This window comes from Anser anser (assembly GCF_964211835.1).
Source record: "Anser anser genome assembly, chromosome: 9".
Lineage (NCBI taxonomy): Eukaryota > Metazoa > Chordata > Aves > Anseriformes > Anatidae > Anser > Anser anser.
The window spans coordinates 26,111,948-26,135,614 of NC_139729.1; the positions used below are offsets into that span (position 1 = coordinate 26,111,948).

General features: G+C 38.8%; 2 long non-coding RNA genes across 3 annotated transcripts; one reads left to right on the plus strand and one right to left on the minus strand.

The window, feature by feature from the left end:
• The first annotated feature begins 212 nt into the window (after positions 1-212).
• Positions 213-9,240, plus strand: LOC310903960. 2 transcript variants are annotated; one of them, XR_014587970.1, is made up of 4 exons: positions 213-612; positions 5,003-5,097; positions 5,557-5,703; positions 7,379-9,240. It is a non-coding gene; the product is annotated as an uncharacterized lncRNA (long non-coding RNA). The 2 variants fall into 2 exon arrangements; XR_014587971.1 differs by having other exon boundaries at positions 224-612; positions 5,569-5,703.
• An 8,603-nt stretch (positions 9,241-17,843) lies between these two features.
• Positions 17,844-23,040, minus strand: LOC310903959. The gene is made up of 4 exons (XR_014587969.1): positions 22,866-23,040; positions 22,524-22,582; positions 22,221-22,312; positions 17,844-18,418 (listed from the first exon to the last, which is right to left on the minus strand). It is a non-coding gene; the product is annotated as an uncharacterized lncRNA (long non-coding RNA).
• Positions 23,041-23,667: the final 627 nt, after the last annotated feature.

Genomic DNA, 23,667 nt, shown 5'->3' on the forward strand with positions numbered 1-23,667 from the left:
CCTCAGAACAGATTTTCACCTCTGGTTTTAACAGTGCTTGGGATATGAGCAAATAATAAATAAATAAGTAAATAAAATGAATAATAATAATAATAATACTTTTAAAAATGCAGGAAAAAAATCCTGTTTCAAGAAGATATATTTTAGCCCATATAAATTTCAATGTGGACATTTCCAGGACTTATGTGCATGCCTGAGTATTTTCTTGAGCTTGTGCCTAAACACCTTGTACTTCTCATTAGCAGAGATTCAGGCCAGTGAAAGGAGCCAGCACAAGATCTATACACAGCTTAAGGCACTTAAGTCTGTAAATTAGGCCTGAGATAGCATTAGACTGATGGCAGCTCTACTCAAGGGTTCATTTTACTCACTGGATGATTTTGAAGATATTTCTGCTATTTTATTTTATTTTATTTTATTTTATTTTATTTTATTTTATTTTATTTTATTTTATTTTATTTTATTTTATTTTATTCTTCAGGCTGTCTTAGTAAGATATAAATAGTTGATAGCCATTATAAATATATATATACATATATATATATATTCACTAATTACAGACAGTTTGCTGTTGCCATTATACCAAAGTGAAGCTTGTTTTCTGCAAGGATGGTGAGTTTTGTGGCAAAATGTTTGCAATGTTTTGGTAAACCATTTTGTTTGGCAAATCTATTTAAATTAGTGCGCATTTTATTCAATTTTTAATATAAAAAGATTAAAACATTTAAAAGAATCCCTAAACCTCGAGCCTTCTGCAATGAAAATATCAGTTTCAACAGAGTAAGTTTCTTTGGTAGCTATAGGGCTTCTATTACTTACTCTAAATTATATTGCTTACGGGGCATTTAAATGTCAAGGATTTGCATACATACACACATATATAAATAAATCATTTATATAAAGAAACCAGACCAGCAAACACATATCAACATTTTTTGTTCTTCCCAAAATGGTTGCTCATTTTTTCATACACTTCAAAAAAAAATAACGCTTTCATTTTTCATGGAACAGTTATAATTCATAAACAGTACCATGCTGAGAATCTTTTTTTTCTTTATGGTAAATAAGGATATTGCTCAGATTGTGAGCCAAGTACAAAGGAATAGACACACACACAGAAATAAGACTATAATGTTCTAGTTCTTTTTTTTATATATATATATGTTTAATATTTAAAATTTCCCTGAATTGTAATCACAGTGAGGTGGAGAGGTGGATTTTGGTGCTGTACACTAATAAATTAATTTATCAGATACTAGAGGGGGGAATTAATTTTGCTCATATATACTACTTCAATCCTTCTTGTAAGAAAAATTATGTAAACTTTTAAATTATTTTTAAATTCATTTAAATTATTTTTATTTTCTCTTTTAAAAAGAGAGCTTGCATTAAGTATTTTGTATCAAATGGAGTACTACATAAAGTGACATACAGTGACCCCACCACAGTAAGAAATTCCTAAAATATTCTGTTTTGCCTATGAATAGGGATTTCTATGCATTAAAAATACTCTTTTTCATGGAAGCAATTTCTGCTTGTAATCAAATTAACTTCAAGGTACAAGTAAGAGGAAAACACGCCTTTGCATTGCCTTGTCATTTAATAATTTCATGCTTCATACCCTTTAATATTATGTTTCACTTTCTGGAAAAATGAAAGTTAACATGAAAGATTTCTCTACTCTAAAACATAATTATTTCATTCCTTAAAAGTACACATGTAGAGCAAGTGGCTAGAGAAATCAATATGATACTGGGGTCTAGAAATGATCAATTACATGCAAAATTTAGTCAAGCAGAAACAAAAAGAAAACAGTAGGGTATCAGTGCACAAACTTAATTGCTTAGATTTCTTAAATTTCCGAAGTGAAAGGTAATACATTAGGGAACCTAATTAGATATTGATTTAAATTAATTTAGCCTCCTGGTGACTAAACAGTGTTTACTAATGGTTCTGATCGAAATTAAAAGAAAAAAAAAACAACAATTTTGTACCCCTTGTTATAAGGAAGCCAAACTAAAACAAAGTTTGCACAGAAGTTTTATTATTTTGAAATACCCTCCATTTATTGCTTTCATACATATTACATGTTTTCATAGCGTAAACACCATGAGACTTAAAAAAAAATCTAGTTCCCTGAAATCTTCTAAACAAACATAAAGAGCACTGGAACAATGCCTTGGAACTAGGAAGTGCAATTTCCTGGAAAGGAACAGAAAGCTCCTACATTTCTGTTTGCTGGAAAGCAGAAACATGCACTGGCAGAAAGGTCCTCTTCTCCTACGTGTCTCTGCACACAGCCATTACTGGGTTCCTGAGCATCCGTTCACACCTAGTGCAAGCGCACGGGCAGTAGGTCAAGGGATGAAAATATTCCCCTCTATGTAGAGTCATGAGACCCCATCTGGACTATTGCGTCCACTTCTAGGACCTGAAAGGACAAGAGGTGATGGACACAAGAGCCTGTCTTCATGATCTCCATCCCCTCCTTCAATAAGGTGATGAGCAACTTGGCCTGATGTTGGTGTCAGTCCTATGTTGTGTGGGGTGTGGGACTCATGGCTCCCTCAGCCCCTTCCCACCCAAGCTTTCTCAGGAAGGATTCTGTCCTTCCAGAAGGAAAACTTACCCAGCAAAGGAGGACTGAACCTCCCTTAATTCTTTAAGTGGGTAAAATAAAATAAAATATTAGGGAGAAAAGACATTGGGAAAAGAATCCATCTCTGTCTCTCCTTTCTCAGTCCCCAGTGTCTAGCATTCTCTTTGACAGTTTTGTTACATATTTTGTACTTTCCCTCTAATGTGCGGTTTGACTGTGCCCTATACTTTGTATGCTTCTTTGATGGTAGGATGGTTCAACATTCTAACAAGCTTCCTATAAAAAATAACCATTACGCTTTATTTGTCATGGAATCGTTTTACAGATGTATTCAGTTGTGAAGGGGGAAGTTACTGTAAATCACTATCACCAAACCGGCGTGAATTGCTACTAACAAATTGAAGTGACAGTTGCTAAAGAGACAGCTATTGTTTGTGCCAATCATTTCTTCATGCACAGGTTTTGTCTGCTGCAGCCATAACAGCACTGAAACAGTAGTTGTTTCCACTGTGGAGAGGTGCTTGGAGTCTCCTTCTTGGTTAAAGTCTATTTTATGTGCTACATGGAATACGGCAGCTAGAATGTACAAGCTGATAGAAGTAAGTCTATATACAGAACATGGACAATAGTTCAATAGGGCAGCAGTTGTTTATGCAAATGTTTGCGTTGCTCCTTTCAGCACTCAACATCAGTCTTTAGATTACCTCTTTTGAAAATGAATTATACCTTTCCTATTGGTTTCAATATTTGCAAATATTTCATAATTTTTCCCCCTTCTCAGTGCATCGCAGTCCTTTGGAGTCTTCTTTATGTCACCGCATGTGGTCTCTGAGAAGTGTTTTCATGTAGAATTGCAAACACAATGTTACCCACATTTGTAGGCAGAAAGCAAAATGTACTGTCACGTTAATCATGAGATCAGAGAAGCTAATAGGAGCTTTGAATTGACTTCCAGCAGTTGTTACTGTTGATCTTCTCTGTAGAAGTGCTATCGAGGTGCTAATAGTATTAGTTTTCTCTGATTTAAGGTTCCCCACAGATCCTAGCCAATGTTTTGGTCTTATTGACATTGTTCTCTGAACTATGACTCATTAAATTAGCTAGAAGTTTGTTTTAGATTAATTACAAAATGAGGAGCTTGACATTCTCCATCTGGAGCAGAGTTTTCAGTTGTCGCCTGCTGAGGGATGAACCATTTGATTCATAAAAAGGTACTTCATTTGCTAAAACATACCATCTCAATCTTCAGATTTTCCCATTAGGGCTGCTACTGTAAGGACGAAATTATGCTCCTGAATTACATTGAAGGAAAAGGGGCTATTAAAAAAATAATGATTATTATTATTTTTAACAGGGTGGGGAAAGGAAGGAAGAATAAAACAAAAGATGCGATTTGCTGCTCAGATGCTTAGCCACAGAATAATGCTGCATCAGTGCAAACTTTGGGACACCTTGTTGATATGATTGATGAGCATTATTTTCGCACTGTGTCCAAAGCAGAAAATATCAAAATATATCAGAATCTCTTTTTGTATAATCTTCAAAAAATAAGCCTCCCCTAAACTAGTATTAATCTGTGGGCTAGGCTAAAACGTTATCAAAAAAAGATTTATGGGACTACAGGCATTGCAAGATGTGTAAATCATGCGTACTTTCAAATTTTAATGAGGGCAGCAGCTCGTGAATGTAGCTCTGTGAGTACTGAATCATGTTGTGTACGCGAAATATCTTACCTGCGTCCTCTTCCCAGTGAGATCGGGGCACTTTCTGCAAGATGCTAACTTGCTAACGCCCTTGCTGCTCCTAAATGTGCTGCCTCTAAGGATTAACCCTTCCTTCTGTCCCAACAACTCAAAAGGAGCAGACAAAAGTGAACATTTTATGGCATTCTTTTATCGTGGGTATAATTAAAGCTTTCATAAGCAATGTGTTCATTTTCTAACATTATTTTATTATCCTTTCACATTTATACTTCTTTCTAATGGATTTTTCCAGAAACAGAAATTTTAGGTCCATCAGAAGCACTGCAACCATTTCCTACGTGCCACAGAGTGGGATTTTATTTCCAATTCCTTCATCTATCCCAATAACTCATGCTGAAATTAGATCATACATTTTAGAAAGAGATTCAATCTTAAGGAGTCTCATTGATGTTGCATGAACCACATCCATTAGTAATCTGTTCCAATGCTTAATTACCCTTGTTAAGAATACAGGCAAGAGATTGTCTGATTCCTGTTTGACCTTTCTTGCATTCAGTTTCCTTCCATTTCTCTCAAAAATTTCGGGTAATGTGTCTCCCAGATTCTCTCGTCAACACCCCTGCTGTTCTAGAACAGGCTGTTTCAGGTTTAATACCCCAGACAGTTCTATTCTAATTCAGGCTCTCTTGTCCTTGCCTAGAGTGAAAGTGGTCTACGTGGACACCAAATCCAAAAAGAGAGACAAGGGACAGACTGAAAGGACAAAGAAATATAATAAAGGCATTATTTTAAAAGGTAAGTGGTTTATTATCAAGTAACTGAGTAAGTGGCTAAGCCAGCACTGAAGCTATATTCAGATGGAAGTCAAGTATTAAAAGTTCAATTCCAGGACATTTGCTCATACCCAAAATTTATTATTTCAGCCAAAAGTACTCTGCTTCAGTACATGCAAGGTGCTTGATTGCTAAATCTGTAGTCCTATTGGATAAGATATGATCACTATCAATGGAATTATATGTTGGAATAAAGGACAATATTTCTCTAGGTACTACGGTATTTTCCAGCTTTGTACTTTATCTTACTATCACTACCACTGTATATGTATTTTTAAGAGAACAAAGCACCAGGCACGTTTTAGGTTTTTTTTTTTGTTTGTTTATTTTTTTTTTTTGGGGGGGGGGGGGGGTTGGAAACTCTAGCTTTTCCATGTTGTCTCAAAAGACAGAGATCTTCCTGCTGTTTTAACATTCTCAGCTGGGCTTCCAGATTTCACAGAATTCAGCTCATCTGCTCTGACCATCTCGTACATGCCTGTGCACCCATCCACAGCACTCTGGGCTGTCTCCAGCTTTCACTCAAGCCAACAACAGAATTCTGAAGAATTATAACCTGATGATGCAGGTAAGGGGTGGCAAGGCTGATTTCTGTTTCTGTTGAAACTCTGAAATACTAATACTGGATTACCGATCCCTCCCAAGGTGCGCATTTGCGCTAGTATGGGTGAATACTTGCAAACAATCTCAAACCCTTTAGCATGCTACCTGGGTGATAGGCAGAGCACATGTTGTTGTATGTATTTGTATCTCCTTGACTCCTACATATAGTTTCCATGGGAAAATTGCAGAATGCCTACGCATGTTAATTTTTAGTGCAGCAGGCCGCTAAACCTATCATCTCACAAAAATGTCCTTTTATAGCCTTGTCAATCAGTGTATAATTAGCTGAATTTACATGCAGAACAGATGGGAATTTTGGAAATGTTTCTTTTACTAAATGCATGTGAAGAGGAAAAAAAAAAAAGAAACATGACTTGGGGATTTAATATATATCTGTATTCCTAATGTGATATTGAATTAAATTAAGTTCTAAAAATATATGCAATAAAATGTTCAGCAAAACATGCCAAGCATTACTAATTATTAAAAAAAAAAAAGTTTCTCTGATAATCACAAGAGAAAGTAAGTAAATAACATATTCCATTGTGACAAATAAATACCAAGTTTCTGCTATTGACTTCAGCTGATGTCCTCTTGAAAGGGGAATTAGGGCTCTTAGGCACTGTCATTTGCAAGCGTGACTAGGAAGGGACAAGTCAGTCAGATGTTCAAGGCAAACAGCACTCCCAGGCAGTCCTTCAGGAGGAGCATGGGGCTTCCTTTACCTTGCTGTGTTGATCATGCTGCCTCAGCACAGCTGCAATGTTCTCTCTGGATCAGAACAACTTGCCCGTGCACTTGCCTGTGTGCATTGGGCTGCAGGGTACATCACCATACCCGTTTTTACAAGATGTACAGATTTTCAGAGGATGAAACTAAAGCAAGAGAGAGAGGAAGACACAGAAGGAGCTGGACATTGCTGAAGTCCTCAATTCCATCCATAGGGTGTCTGCCAAGTTGCTATATCCTGACAGCAATGGCTTGCGGAACATCCCATATTGCAGGGGCTGTGCTACAATCCATGCATCTACCCTTCCACTTTGAGTCGCTGCTAATTCTCTCATTCATGGATAAAGTGGAATTCTATAATCTGCTGTTCGTTTACTAATTCCATTTAGTTTGTAATGGTGTTGCGAATAAACTATATAGAATATTCTCACAAACAAGCTGACAGTATTTTGCATACATGCCAAGCCACTGAATCACTTATTTTGATGGGGTCCATGTGACTTTGGCCTCAAAGAGGATAATTGCCTATCTCACATTATGGATATACATTTTCAAGACATTCAGAGCTGACACTTGTTGCACCCAGACTTTGGACTAGGGATTTCTGTAGCTCCTTCACGACCTTGCTGCTGTTTAGTGGCACTCAGCTACTGAACATTTCTGGTGGAATATAAAGGATTATATATGTAATTCAAGAATCGTTACTACTTTATGCATATGTTAATCCAACAAAATAATGCATTTAACAGCTATTTACTATTTTCTTTCTTTTTGTGTGCTGTTTTATAGTCATATTTTCTCCCTGTTGAAGTTCTGGAGCAGACTGAGCTTTCCTTGTAAGTTAAGGAGATAAAAGAATATAGAAATCTGATTTTTTTTTTCTTCTTTCTTTCTTCCTCTGCTCTTCCTAGATACTACAGGCTACCTTTATGACAGCTCAGTTTAGAACTGGAAGAGAAACTGAAATGCCGGATTAGAAGGGAATAAAATGAATAAAAGTCTCAAGATGAAAATTGTACCAATATTCACTGGTTTGGGGGAGAAAAATCTGTTCAATCAAAATTAAAACTACTTAAAAACTTAAAAACTTACTTAAAAAATGTTTTCATTAAACTGCTAAACAAATAATGGACAAACATTCTTGTTAATTAGAATAGGAGCTCATGGCTTTGAGCATTCTCTGACAGTGAAGATTGAAGCTCTCAGATGAGGAGCTAAAGTTCAGGCTGCCAAGACAACATCTAAGTGTTTTTATGAGCTGGACTAAGAATTGTACAGCTTCTGTTGTCCCATGCAGAAATTCTGCGTCACGAAATACTTTAAAATATATAGTAGTTGACAAGCCAGCTTGAGATTTTCTTTTGAAATCACAGCCAATTCTTTCTACTCAGGCATTATGTTTGGTATTTGATTCTACAATCTCAGTTGGTGACCATCTCCCCTCCCAACTAACAGCAGTGGGAGCAGCAAGGTCAGGTCCTTTATTAGTAAGAATTACCATAATAATAAGTGGATGTAATATGATTAGTGCCTGAATTTGATTTATTACATTCTAGAAGGAAATGAAGGGCAAAGGATACAAGTTTGTTTATTATGGGTATTCAAATAAACACTGATAAGATCCCTGCTAGTAAGGCATTGAAGTGTTAGAATGTACAAGCTGATGAACATTCAGCTGCTTCTCCTTAGGGTATAAAGTATAAATTAATTATACCTTGGCAGTCAGCTTGACTACAGGGTCCTTGGCGATGAGTAGAAATAGATGGAAGAGACTTACTTGGCTGTTGGGTATATCAAAGCAATGACAGGGGGATTATTCTTACTATCAATATAATCAAGTAGCCCAGAGTAAAAAGCCCTAGAAAACATAATTAAAAAAATACATATAAGGAACATAGAACCTCCCAGCTTATTAAATCCAGTCACTTTATATTGGGTGCAGAATTCTGATATAATTCCTTCTAAGAGGTATCCATCAGCATAAGTCTTAACATAGGCATAGAGTTTGATCACATTGGATAATTTCTAAAAAGAGAGAGAGAATATCTATCCTTTCTTCCAACCGATATCCATTCTTGAAATAAATTGGATCAGATCTATATACAGTATATCCATCAACTTACCTTGGGAGTTGAATACGATGTAACGTAAAGGAGAGAGGAACTTCTTAAGTCAATAATTCTGACAAAGCCTGTGTATCACAAAACTTCAGGTATTCTTGCAACTACCAGAGTAGAAAGGTAATACTCAATAATAAGGGGAAAAGAAGATTTATACATTGGAAACACCAACAAACGCAACTTATTAAAACTACTGAGTATATTTTCAGAAACAACATGCTGTCCTTGCTTTAAATTTGAACTCTTGAGTTGTCCTTTTAAACTAAAGCACCCAACCTGAATGGCTAAATTTTTTGATGGAGCCTCTCCGTGAGTTTATCGAAGTGTTACTAGTCACAGTGAGGGACCTTCAGAATAAGATTATAAGGTTCAAATTCTGCCTATATTAACCTGTATGTTTAAGTTTCACATGAGGAATAATGAAATCCATATGTTAATTCTGATTGGAAAGCCACGTCTATTTAATGCATTGGTAGAAACCTACATTAAATTAAAATATATGTGTATTTCTTTGGATATTTGAAGCTCAAGAAAGTGATCTTGGAATAACAACAGCAAAATAAGGCTTTGGAGTACTGTAATATCTTAAACAGCAGCTTAGAAATAAGGCTAGTATGTGTTTTTTAAGAATAGATTATAGTAACATGAAACTTAAGATTTTGATTTATAAAATTATTGTATCTTTATAGAGAAGGAGAGAAAAAATTTGATCTTGTATATGAAATAGCCAGTACATATTTGCTTTGTCTCAGTGAGCAGGCTTTGCTTTACTTGCACATTTTTTACTTAAACAAAAACAAAGGAAAAAATATATCCAAAATGAGCAGAAATGCTATTTTGTGACTAACAAAAAAAAATAGATTAAGAGTGAAATACACTTCTGAAATGTGATTAAAGTTTACAGCACACATCACTGGAATCCAGGTGCCTATCTAAAATTAGATACTTACCTAAGGATTACTGGGAGTTATTTCATCTGCTAGGGTAAGAATAAACACTAATTATGTGGAGTATTAGCAAGACAGCTATGGGATTATTCCGAGTTGGTTGGGTGGATACTTCTTTTCCATTCTTCAATTCTGGAAGGGGCTGTTAGTAAACGTAGAAAGGCAAAGTAGAGATGTGAAGGCTCTGTCTGCAAGTCCTGCACAATGATTTACAACGGATCAGCAGACTGAACTGCAGTACCCTGAAACACATCACCTTAACTAGGACTTTTTGTCCCATTGCTCTTTTTATGGTTTTACATCCAGATTAATAAATTGTTATCAATATATAATACAGGTTTTATCTGTATTACCAAATTTCTACAAAGAAATCTTCTATCCAAATGAATAATTAAATAAATAAATAGAAAAAGTAAGATTTGCATGTTTTACTGAAACACTAGATAAATACACGAGGAAACATCAAATTACAGTGTTCTACCTGTGGCACCTGGTGCTGTCCTACAACTGTTTTACGCGGAGTCCTGCTTCTCCTCAGATCTGTCACATTACCACATACCTTTCTTCCACTTTAACGATGCTTTGGCAGTATGTCAGTGGGAGATCCTCTCAAATCTGCATCAAAGCAGGAGCAGGCACATGTCAAAGTATGAGGCACCATTATTAAAGAGCGCTCCGTGTTCCAGATGAAACCAGCATTCGAGATTGAAAGCTAACAGTAATATGCTCTGTCATATCCCATATCCCACAGCCAGCTCTGTCTAGTCTAAGTAGTTAGACAAAACCACGCAATGATAATCTACTCATGGAGTTTAGCAAACAGTGAATTTTGCACAATCAGCAGAAGAAAAAAAAAAATCTCCATCCTTTCACCCCTCTGCCAACTTGATAACATTTCAGTTTGAAAGATGATGTCAGCATGGTACCCTGTTGGTCTCAGATGATTAAAAGTTGTCCACATGTTGTAACAGAACACAATGCTTCTCTCTTTTTGCAAGAACAGGATTTGGAACCTTAGCCTGCGGTGCTCCTGGGTCATGCATCACGCTGACTGCAGCAGCAAGACAGGCTTCTTAAAAGCAACGATTTACACTCACTCTTACAGTGAAGAAATGCAGATTTTCTTAATGGCATTATGTTTTGTTTGTACAAATCGCCTTTGGATTTTATTAGGTAAAATGATATATTCTGGACTTCATAAAAAGGTGTGTGTTTTTGTGTGTGTACAAGTAAAATTAGATTTTAAAAGAATAAAAAATAGTAGAAGAGTGAAAAATAAAGAAGGCTTTGAAACAAGCATTCTTATTTTGACACAGCAATGGAATATTTACTTATCCAAGACCACAGGTAGTTCTTTGCCCATCTCAGATTTGAACTTTGGGGAACCAGCACCAAGAATTTGTTCAGTTTGGTGCACGCCTCATAAGGTAATGAATTTCCTCTTATTCTGTCGTGCTTTTATTTTCATTACTGAAGTCTGCAAACATGTTTAGCTAGACAGTTGAGTGGGAAACTAAACGTTCTCCAGACATACAGAGATTATTGGACTTGATCTGAGGCCTGTAGCAACATCTGCATTAAGGCAGATCTGGCCACCAGCCTTGTCTCATTGACTGGAGTTTGAGATTTTCTGTCTATGGGTTTTGGACCAAGTCCAAAAGCCACGGCGTTGCAAAGAGCCTTTCCTAAAGATGAGAGCCCAAATCCTGCTCTTGCATTTCTCTTGACAAGTCCCAGTACTGCAGGTAACATTCTCTGTCACGTTGGGCTTGTGCCGTCTTTCACCGTGCAACGCAGCAGCTGATTGCTGTCAGCGCCCGTGATGTGGCTGTAGCATCAGGGACACCTCCTCACACACGTGGCCAGAGAGGTGCCTGGCAGGCAGGTATTCAGGCACGACCAGGCATTTAATCCTTTAAACAACAATCACTTCTTGAAAGAATCATTCATGATTCATTTTGGATCATTTGCATAATAAAGTCATAAAAGAACAGTAATTCACGAGGAGCTGAGGAGGAGATTGAATGTTGCAGTTTTAGCAGGAGACCTTAAGGCTACCAAAATGCTTCATGAAATCACCAAGGATGAAATCCATATTTCCCTACTGAGTTAAACAGGACTTGACAATGTCAATGAACTTTCAGAGAAATGACAGACAAATTACAGAGTGCTTGTGCTAAGCCACGTTGAAACCCTCATTTCTAAAAGGCATCCTGTCAGGAGTTGTAAATACTGCAGACCAACACTAAAGAATTGTTTTCCTACATCAGTTGGCTTGTACTTTTTGCTCACAGACAGATTATAGGATGTACAGATTATTCAATGCATTGTGAATTAATTTTTTTTTATTTTGACCTGGAAACAAGTGAAGAATACTGAGGCATTTTTGACCTCAGTTGTTTGTCTCTGAAGATCTTCACCAACAAACCATCCCCCTTCCCAGGCTGTCCTAGAATATCTTTAATATTTTACATGTTTGGGGATCGATTTTGTTCCGTGGGTTTTATTTATTTATTTTTATTACATTTTTTTATGTTCATGTTTAGCAATTCTTCTCTGAAAGCCATACAAAACCAGAGGCAGTCCACAATTAGCTACTGCCCATATGCGAAGGACACTCAGGGTGCCTGATTAGAATTTAGATCTCAGCTGAAGCCATGAGAGGCTGCAGCATGCCAGGCTGTTTTTTCCCTCCACCTTCCACCTGGCCTTTTACCCTAATCATAAACGCTCACTACAGAGATGAGAAACAAGTAAAGGCCCTGAGGGCTGAGGCTCCAAAAGGCATTTAAAAGGTCTGTGTTGTCCATTCTGCCATGCTGTAGGGCCAGCAGCCAGCACTGCCCCACACTGGCATGGTGCTGAAGCACCCCAATATCTAGCAGGAGTGCTTTGAAGGTTGCAGTTCCCAGGTCTGAGACAGATCCGCTATAGCTCACTTCAGCTAATACTGAAAAATTATCATTAACAATACTTGCACTTTTTTTTATTCCTACTTATAAACAGCTACATGCCTAACATCTAATTCTGCAATCATTATTCATGTTGCATAATGTTTTATTCACATGCCTAGCTTCTGTCAGACCAAATAAGACTATTCAAAAGAACAAATGCTGTTTTGTGTGGGCAAAAACCAAGGAACTGGGCTCACGGTACTTCATCAAACATTTGTACTGGATGACTGACACAGCAACATTCGGGTTTGGCTAGGGCTCATCAAAAAGTGGGTTTGCTTTTATTGCATGGAAAAGCTGCACAGATTCACTGTTTCCCCTGATAAGTGAGAAACCCTGGCGGAAAAATTGACAATTTCCATTAAAAAGCTTCTAAAGCGGGCAAGCAAAAGCTGATGATTTTCTGCAAGAAGGGGAAATCATTTTGAGACCAAACTTGACCCAATTTTCAGTATATTTCTAAAAACTCTAGTTTGGGCTTCTCTCGTCTTCTTTCTCCTTTCACCATATGCTGTTCTGACATGCCAATATATCATGGAGCAAGGTTGTCAGATCCTCCCTCTAGAGCTGTTTTTTTTTTTTTCCCCACACTAAATACCACAAAAAACATCTGTACAGCTCCATCTATCTTACCTATATATATATATAAAAATAAAAAATAATAATTGCAACCAATAAGTTTCCAGTGAAAATGTTTCTCTTTAATGTTATGGTGAGCTGTGTTATTAATGGTACTAATTACGAGGCTGATGTAAGGTCAGTTCAAAGTTTGGCCTGACAGAGGAGGAGTAAAACATCTGCAGGAAACACATTTCTGTTACACTGTGCTTGACGTGGGAATTAATGGGTGCAATTCTATGGCCTGTGTTATGCAGGAGATCAGACAAGATGATCATAGTGCTGCCATCTGGCCTTAAAATCTATGAATCTACATTTAAATTCTCACTTGAACTTAGGTAACCTCTCTCTCAGCCCATCTGCATGTTGAATATTCCCTTTAGAAGGCAGTTGCAAGCAAGCCAAGTATATGTTACTAGCCTCAATCAGCTTTATTTTACGTAGCCACTGACATTCCATTTTGTATTTTTTTCTGCCTTTTTTCTATTGCCAAAGCCAAGCATTTGTACCTATAAATTCAAAGAACATAAAAATAATAAATGAACAATCGCTACAGCCACCACACCACGTTAGGGACGACCACCCAGGGCAGAACAGCCACTGGCATCAAGCTGAAGAGCAACCTGCACGACCAAGCGGTTAATGATTTTTGGGTGTGACAAACCCTGTGTATTCACTCGGCCAAGCTGGACGATGAGGACTTACATAGGGAGCAATCTGTGGGGTGACAGAAAGCTCAATCATGCAGGTTTCAAGTGAGATGAGCATAGAGGAACATACAAGAGTGCAAATATTGCCCACCAATCTTCAAGTTAATTAAACTTTTCCTTCCCAACAACATTTCACTGAAATCCTCACTACAGTAACTGGCATAAAAAGAGAATTTAAAGGAGAAGAGCGTGGAGATTTTGAAGCGTTTCTGCAGCAGAAAGGAAGATGGAAATCCTTCTTCAAGCAATGGGCTCCAGCCTATACCAAAGCTCCAAGAGGCAGTGGCTTCTCTCCAGCTATGCAGCCATGGCAAGGACAAATCTGAACCCCTCTCTGCAGAATGTCCTTACTACTCACTTGCAAAGTCTTAATGAGATTTCCTTGCCAGAAAGCTAGAACAACCCCGTAAAATTTTCAAAACAGACAGCCTTGAGCATTGCACAGGAACAGGAGGAGCCTGATCCAAAATTGATTGAAACAGTATTGTCATTTATTTTGCATTTAGAGGCCACCAGTAATGAAGGAAAAGAGAAGGGGTAGCAGTAGAATATCAGCAGGAACTTTTATTTTTGAGTATTGGGCTTGGGGTAGGGGAGGTTGTTTTTTATGGTTGGATTTTATTATTATTTTCTCTTATATTGTGGATCTAAGGTTCTTCACTCAGTTGGATTTTGGTTCCATGAACACATGTTCTGCATGATCAAATGTGGATTATTTCTGGTGAGGTTACTTGGGGAAATGTATTCATGAAGAGACTGCATCCTGCTGATGCAAAACAAACACAAATAAAAAGACAAGCCAGGAAGGAGATCTGAAGAGAAGTAATGAAAGGAACATTTTAGGCACAATCTGTTATTTGTTATTATTATACTATGTCCATACACTTCTCCCTTATTCTCAGCACTGTACGTTTTAATTGTCCCCTGAAGAAACAGTTCTGTAGATACATCCACAGGGAAGCAAAGTCTCTGTCAGTGACAACCAAATTAATTTCTCTGTTGGAAGCATAGATGTGACTTTAAACCCCAGAACAGTGCATTTTTAGCAGTTTGGACCATCTTTCTTTCTGGTAACTTTTGCCCTTAATACTCTGAAAGCAAAGAGCCCTGGTAGCACAACTCCTGTTTGGGAGGACAGTGGCAACAGTTAGTAGGGTTGACAGCAATCCTATCAACTGTGTCTCTTTTCTGTTGAATCAGCATATTGATTAGTGTTCTAACAGATAATGAAGCCTTGCTGTAAGATTTAAGCAAGATATGTACATATATACAGGTAAGGAGTCAGTTCTGGGTTCAGGTTCAAATGCACTTTGCCTCAAAGTCCAGCACAGCCGGGATCTCCCCACCACTCTCCAGCACAAAAACAGAGCCAGAGCTTTGTGTGGGAGAAAAGCAGTATTTTCTTTTATATCTGTGACTATGGCAACAAAACCTATGAGATTCTATATGCACCTATGCCTAAAAACATCTGTGGAGAACACAGCAATGTCAAAATATAATCTGCTGTACCTTACTCCTGCCGAGGGAGTCCCTTCACATTTTTATGCTTCTCCTTCACTCTAAATATTCTTTTTCTTTTCAAAAGAAACAGATGTTTTGTATCTACATATGATTCACAAGTGGTAAGAGAGAAAAAGAATATGAATTTATTGTAAAAGATAATCCTCCACTGCCCTTTAAAATATTAACTATTTCCTCGCTTTGCTGCAATAGCCAATACTGCCACACACCAGCAACACTTGCAGAGAGCCCCTCCAGCAGTTTGCGTTGTGGTTATGAATGCCTTTCAGATACAGGCTCCAGGAACAAAGGCATTTTGCTGAGTATTTTGATTATTGATCTACAACAATAACACTAGAGTGACATTAACTTCAGAGAGGCAGTGAGGCTGGGTTTTCATGCATGACTACTCGCATGAGCACGTATAATGTAAAACACATCAAATCATACTAAAGGAATGCTTTTGAGGTGGCATAACCCAGCACTAGAAGTGAAGACATTTCTGATTTAGGACTGCTCGTTCAGCTCGTTGTATTCCTTTGTGCAAGGGCATGCTGTAGTAAGATCTGCAGCAGGAAGGCCCACTGAGGGCTATTAGACACAGCGAGGTAGCTACCGCTTCCAGGTCAGTAAGCCCTTAAAGAGCAGATCACTGGAAGCCAGGAGAGCATATCCAGAGGAATTATGTCTCTGTGTTTTCCCACTTATAATACAGCCCTGGGCATCTGCTCCCAGCCACTACCAGTGGCAGGACACGATGGGTCATTGGTCTTAGTGTTGTTCCCGCAGTCTGCATCCCCCCGTCACAGACCGCCACCCCCGGGGGTAGGAGGTCTCACTGCTGCTCTGGCTCGTGTTGAACGAGGAGCTTGGATTGCCCTGTGGAAAACTGCCAGGGCAGGTGAGCATGCACAGCCCCACACACAGCACCCTTTCTTTCAGTTACTTAACAGTCCACAAAACTGACGTGGAAACAACCTAAAAATGCATACACTATGTTGTACACACACACACGTAATATCTTTTTAGCTGAAAACATCTTCTCAATTCCCCCTGCCAGGTCCTCCATCTGAGTGCAGAAGACGATCAAGGTAAAAGAGGAGCCACCACTTTTCTTTTATCCCACTGCCTCAAAATGAATGTGTTCTTAAACCTTTCTGAATACCCTTATTTCCTACAGCAAATGCTCTGGCCCAGAGCTATCCCAGCCTTTTTGACAGGAGTCATCATTCAGAATTGTAATCTGTTACTGCTGAGCATCCCACACGCCGCACAGGTTATGCATTCCTATGATCTGCAAGACCCCAAGACAGTGAAAAGCCAAGCTATTTATCAGCAGGAAGCACTAGAAAGAGACGTATCCTTAGTGGGACCAGGTACTGTGATCACATTTTAAACCATCTTTCCAGATGAACATACCTGTATAACGTTCTTTGCCGTGTATGACCTTTTCCCACAAATATTAGCCCAAAAACATGGCAAGGGAGAACCAGTTGTCCTGGAGACTGTATGCATTTCTTTTCTTAGTTCTATATATTTTTCCATTAGCAAAAATTTTTTTTTTGGTGCTGTACATGCATATATCAGTACATCACAGAAGTATTTAACTAATAACACTCTCAGTGCCATTTCAGATAGCATCACATTAATTCTCAATAGGCTACAAATTTGGGCTACACACCTTTCATAGCCCTATCTTGTGCCATTTTCTTGTGTTCATTCTACTTTAAACCGTTACTCTGCAAAAACGTTATCCCTCAGAAAAGTGAGGGAAGTATAATCCGTTATACACTCAGCTTTTGTTGAATTGTCCAGTGCAATTTGTGAAGTCAAATATCAAAGTTTAGCTACACCTGCCACCTCTACTTCTAAAACAGTTCTTATGTTTAAAACAGTATCAGTGAGTTCAGGGCACTCAGTAAAATCCCAATTTATGACAAAAAGTTCTGTTTAGTTGACACAAACCTATTAACTCAGCTGAAAAGAGTGACAGTAATTGCAACTGGCTAAGGGTTGATAAGAAAACTCGGTCTACTAATTTGAAAGAAAATTTACAGACTTGCAAAGCCATGTCAGACAAGAGAGCCAAAGATAGCTGCACTTGGTGTTTTCTAATTCAAGGAGAAGGAAAAAAATGAAAGAATTCATAATATTTGCACTATAATAAGAGAGACCTTTTCAAAGCGATAAGGTTGAAGCCCTTTGTATCTTATTCCATCAATGTCTACTCACAGAAAAATGAACTTTGTCATGGAACAGAATTGACCCTTATTGCTCAGTTAAAAAATAAACACAAATAGAGGACATTGGATTTGACCGAGTAACACTGGCATAGATTTTGTGCCACGGGAACTGAAGCTTTAATGTTTAAAATAATTGAGATTTATAACGCAGGAAAGTACAGAGTTTAACTATCCAAATTGGAAGTACAAATCAGTCACTCTGCCTTACCACATCCAACCAGCAGGAGAAGGCACTGAGTGCCCCTTCCTACCCACAGCAGGGCTGGCACTGCATCACTGCCCAACTTGCCATCCCAACAGGATGGGCAGGACAGCCGAGGGTCTAAAAGCCCTTTCATTATCCCGTCTGGAGTTTAAACAAGTGTTTAAATTATTTGTGCCCTGTTGTGTTTTTTTTGTTGTTGTTGTAGGTAGGTAGGTCTAAAGCAGCTGCTATTTACTTACTTTATTTAAAGCTTTCTGTCACACTTCTGGAATAGAATCATTTTTCCTCAGCATCCCCCTGTCCATGCAGTTTTCACCTACCATCACCCTAAAAAAATCACGTCCTTTTTCACCACGCTGACAGGTTGGCATTGGCTGTGCAGCACAGGCAGCTCAAGGTGCCACCATCATCACCTCTCCCAGTACAGAAACTTCCCACGTTTGGCGTGGGTGGGCCAGCCTCTGTGTGGTCTGTGGTTGAGAAGTCCTGTGGAGAGGCTCTGTTTTATGGGATTGAATTAAAGCATCTGTCACTGCTCTACAATGGAATTATCATTATTCTTTTATCCGAGTTTCAAAGAAGTTTGGTAGAGTGACCTTTCCTCAAGTATTTTTCTCGGATTCTTTCTGATCGGAATTTTCTGCAAAGGAAGAGCTGAAAGAAAGAAATATGCTTTACTCTCCTTTTTGTACTGTAGACACATTGCAAGGTGTATCTGTTTTCTTAGGCTTTTAGAAAGGTCTGAGATTTTGCATTACCTAGGATAAAAATAATTGTATCAAAGATAGAAAGCCTTGTGCTTCAGGCCAGAGGTCAGCTGCTAACTGACCGGGTAAGGAAAAAAACATTTCCCTGTGAGCAAATCATTCCCTAGTTGCCTGTGATGGGTTTCTCACACCCTCCTATGGAGCCACCACCAGAAACAGAGGTTAAAATAAGGGTGCTTCCAGCCTGGCTCAGCATGGCAATTCCTGGGTAGATGGCAGGGTGTTGTTTTTTTTTCAGCTGTTGTGAAATTGTTATACAGATTTAAATATATGATTTTTTTCTAGGATTTATGTATATATGGAGGTATTAAATGAGAAATACTGCTATTGAATTTATTTTTAAATTCTTAGATATTGGGCTGCATCCTCATGTTACATAAAGGTATGTAGTTAAACACTAAGTCACTTGTGGCATCTTATTCCATAAGAATTTCTTTAGAAGCTGTGAAAAATTCATTATTTGGAATAGGTAAGGTAAGAAAACCTGGCTCCAGCCACAGCAGCACCATCACACCACCACACTTCTGCTGGTAGCACTGGCTCGCATTTACAAGTATAAAAAAACCCCCTCGGACCACCTATTACCCTGCTCCTTCCTCAAGCAATAGAGTAGAAGGATGTTTCAGACATTTATTTCATCCCCTGCACGCAGTCTACCTTTAAACATATTTACATATTTCATGTTTGCAGCTGCTATGGGCTCTGATGAAGTGCTTTTCTCCAGCAACTTCTCCTGCCTGTACAGTGAATTTCCAGGTTTATTCCATACTATGATTTCCAGTGAGATTTTGCTCTTTCAAGGATATCTCAAGTATCACGTTGAAGTCATGGAGGGCTCATTTAGAGTTGGAATCTGACTAATATCCTATTATTCCAACCCTTTATGGGCTGTTATAAAATGCAAATGAATAAAATGTATACATGGTCAATGGCAACCATTTCTAGAGGAAGACAAAGTACCTGATGGTTACAGATTTGAACTTATAAAAAAAATCAATTAGCAACAGCAGAAGAAAAACAAAAAAGGAGTGAAATTTCCAATAAATATAAATATATTTAAAATTCTAAGTGAAATTCACATATTGATAGGAAAAGAATAGGAAAGACCTTTACCAAAACAGAGTAAACGTTCCCAGTTATGCAAATCTAGGCTGACTATGTGAAGCCTATAGCAAACCAGTGTGAGACCCCCAGGTACCATATGTCCTCCTGTAAAGAGAAAGGCTCGGCAGGGATACTCAGACATTTCTAGCATGCTCCCGACTCATGCAAGTGCAGGACCTATAGGTGATCACAGCTCAGGAAACCAAGGACTCAAAAATCTTCTGGAAGTTTCCAAGTACTGTAGCTTACATATGTGAATACAAGAGACAGCCCCAGCTTATCCCTGGCCAAGCACGATATCTATTTTTAATCATTCAGTAAGAGTTTGATAGCTTGCAGAGAGTTTTTATCATTAGGTTTGATAAAACATCACCTCTGGCAGAGCTCGTACATGAACTCACAAGAGTTATGCAACTCTGTTCTCACAAAAGCAGTCTCCTAAATCTGTCCGGCATCAGGAGCACAGCCCAGCACCTTATAAAGTTGTAACTCCCCATAACATTGATCTGATCCTCGGAGCAATGGTCTTCCTCAGCAAGGTATGCAAAGGGAAGCAGAGATGTGTTCCTCCCTCTCCTACATTTTGGAGGAAGTTACGGCTTTCAGGAAGAGAACTAAACCCCATGCAGAAAACTCTGCTTCCATAACAATTACCTCCCCCAAATGACAGCTCAATGTCATTTCTACGATGGCATCTGACAGCCAGGGGTTCTAAGAAAACACCAATATTGGGCAAACTAAAGCAAAAGGAAGAAAAGGACAGAACCTGAGAATAAGAATCGCAGACCTCTGTCACACATTAAACCCATCTGATTAAAAAAAAATAAAATGTAAATATCTCCTCCTTGAATGGAAACATTTAAAAGGGGACCACAAAACTCCACGTAAGTGGAATCATTTTTCACTGCACAATATTCCACTGAGAGTTGAGTTTATGAAATGACATACTTTTAAATGAAAAGCAAAAGCTATGTTTGGAAAAATATGCTGACTGGATTATTTCTTAAATTACTCCCAGATAAATGGGATCATCATACTTTTGCACCACTGCAGCCCTCAATAGGGTTCACATGGGACACGAATAGAGGAAGAGGCTTCACCTATTTTGAAGTATTGATGACTTTCATTTTGGAAATGTAGGGTTTTATTTATTTATTAACTGAAATGGGTGTAGGTAGAGAAAATACTCTTCCCTTGAGAAAAGGCAGAGCATGCTGGAGTTGGGCTTCCAGAGCACTTCCCCTGCACTAACCGTGCCCAGGGAAATGCCATCACAGCACAGCAAGGGAAGAGCTTTTGAGGTCAACCTACTGTTGAATGAGGAGGAAGCAAAAATATTCTAGGACTAATTTTAGAACTTTCAAAACCTCTAATTTTTCAAAGTGTCATTGTTTGTCCAATTAGCCTAGAAAAAACCTCCAACATGGAGGCTTATCTGTGGTGAAATCAGGGCTGTGCTCTGAAAAGGGACCCTAGCCTGTAGCAGCCTAGAGCACAACACTGAAGATAAATTTAGTACAGAACAACCTGGAGAAAAAGATGACCAGAAGCACTTAAGTATTTCACCATCTCTCCTGATTATGTAGTCAAACACAACCAGCACGCAGTTAAGCAAATGATTTCACCGAATGTGACTACTGGTCTTGAGGCTGCACTGAAGTATTCAGAGCTTTACCCTCAGTCAGTCACTAATACACTCCGTGTACAGATCAGGAGGGAAATACTTGTAGAACTGAGGTCAGAATGTTTCAGTGTGTTCTTAGAAACAGCAGCCTTGTTTGGGGTGTAACTTTGATGTCTGAAGGGTAACAGCAGAGAGATCCCAAGGACGCTTAGTGGTACACGTACATCCCTAGCAGAGTACCACAATTTAATATGAGAAGTCCTTCTGCATCAGGACTGAAATAGTTCGTATGCTATATGTATGAGAGACACAGTCAGCCTATGTATCGTAGCTGTAAAATATGAATGTGTATGATGCCCATTGTTTCCATGCACTGTTATTTAAAGGAGCCTTTAGTCGCTACCTTGTAAGCAGACAAATATACTTGCAAACACGTAGGAAACACCAAACACAGTTGCCAAAGAGCACTGGGACATGCCCAGAGCAGCACAAAGCCAGGTTGCAGAGTCAGGTGGGAGGAGAGCAGTCCCACACCTCACCCACCCGTCCCCCCACGCGCCGGGGACTAAGAAGGGATCTCCCAATCCCTGCCCACTTGAGAAGCAGCCACCTTGCCTTCCTCCAGCTGATAGCGACAGAGAGACAAGCAAAGCTTCAATCATCAACGTCCACTAACAGCATCCGATGATAGGTGGCATGCCTTCTCCTTTGACAAAAGCCAGGACTCTGGTACCTGCTTGCTTCAGCAGCCAGCCTCTGCGTGGCTCCGAGGCAGGTCAGCAGGGGTGCCCAGGGCTTTCCCGTTCACTTTAATCACTGCCTAAGCCTCTTTCAATGCACTAAAAGAGTGTTCCGGCATGCGGAAGGTCACTTTCAAGCATTCCCATGGATCATATGCTATAAATTACTTCATCTGGTATCTGAGGTAGGTTAAACATTTCCAAATTGAAACAGACATTACCTTAGCTACCATGCTGCAGGAGCCCTCCTCCCATTTGTGATGCCACCAGCTGGAGCCCAGGAAATGAGTTTTGATTAGCAGCAAACACACACCTGAAATACAAAGCAGAAAAAAAAAAATCCATCACTATTTCTCCTTCTTGTTACAGCCATGACCACACCAATTGATTTGTGCTGGTCCTGGGTTTGGTCTTTTTCAAGTTTGATTCATGAGGACAAAACAGGAAAAAAAAAAAATAAAACTCTCCATGCTTGATTTAGCAAGCAGGCAGAACAAAACCCAGGTCTGACTAACCACACTAACCTTTCCAAATGCTGTGTTTCCATTGACCAGCCATTCCCCTTCCTCGCAGGTTGCTGAGGCTGCACAAGGAGGGAACAACAATTGCCAGTTAATCCAATTACAGAGCACTCTAAAGGTTGCAGAGATAGAATAGCTTGCCATTTGATATATGATTAGCGATGAATTAAACTCTTCATTCATGTGACAAAATTTTAATAAGGGCAGTAAATGACTCTGAGAACAATACAGAATATCTGCATTTGTTTAAGGATTCTTGGTGAATAAAATCGAAATGAAATGACATGAAAGAAAAGAAGGTAAAACTTCCAACCGAGTTATAAACCATTCAAAATATTTACAAACCTTTTCCTTGACGCACATCAAGTGGCACCCTGGGAATACGCTATAACCCTAGGAACATGATATAAGACAGACAGGTTTGGAAGGGAAAACTGCCCCACCACGCTTGTGAAGCAGCAGCAAAGGTGAAACACAGAGCAGCTTTCTGCAGCCTAGGTCTGACCCTTCAAAGGAGGTTCTTAGTACCAGGATGCTTATATTGGCCCAAGAGAAAATGCTGATAACAAGCAGGTGTTTCCACAGCAGTTAGCTTTAAAAACTGGTTGTTTTAAAATTGTCTAGGCACCTTAGTAAGCCTATATGGGCTCTGTGAATATCCTGAAGGAACAAGTCCTAGGGGGTGGTTCTAAGGAATGTAAGGTCCTCACCTCCCTTATTTGCACAAATAAAGAACTCTGGCTCCTCCTTTCTTTTAGCACATTTCCCAGTGGAACAGTTTCAGCTTCAGTTGAATCTATTTGTCCACAATGGCTGCAAATTGAGTTATTCTTTGTAAAGGTCAAATGTCATCAAAATACTGGGAAATACTTTAATTCAATCTTTGTACATCCTTTAACTTTCTATCTCTTTTGCTCTTTTAACCATTGTTGAAGCAGCAAAAAACATCTTTTATTTATTTATGAAGCTGTCAAAATCAAGGCATTAGATTAGAAAACACCTGTATACTTTACCTATGGTAGCAAATATACAAGTCAATATTTTTACCTGAGAGTTTTTCAGCCCAGATTGAAGACTAGGAGCCCAAGCAAGAGTCTAAATGTCTACCTTACTAAGAGCAAGGCAGCAATATTAAAAATCCGTAATT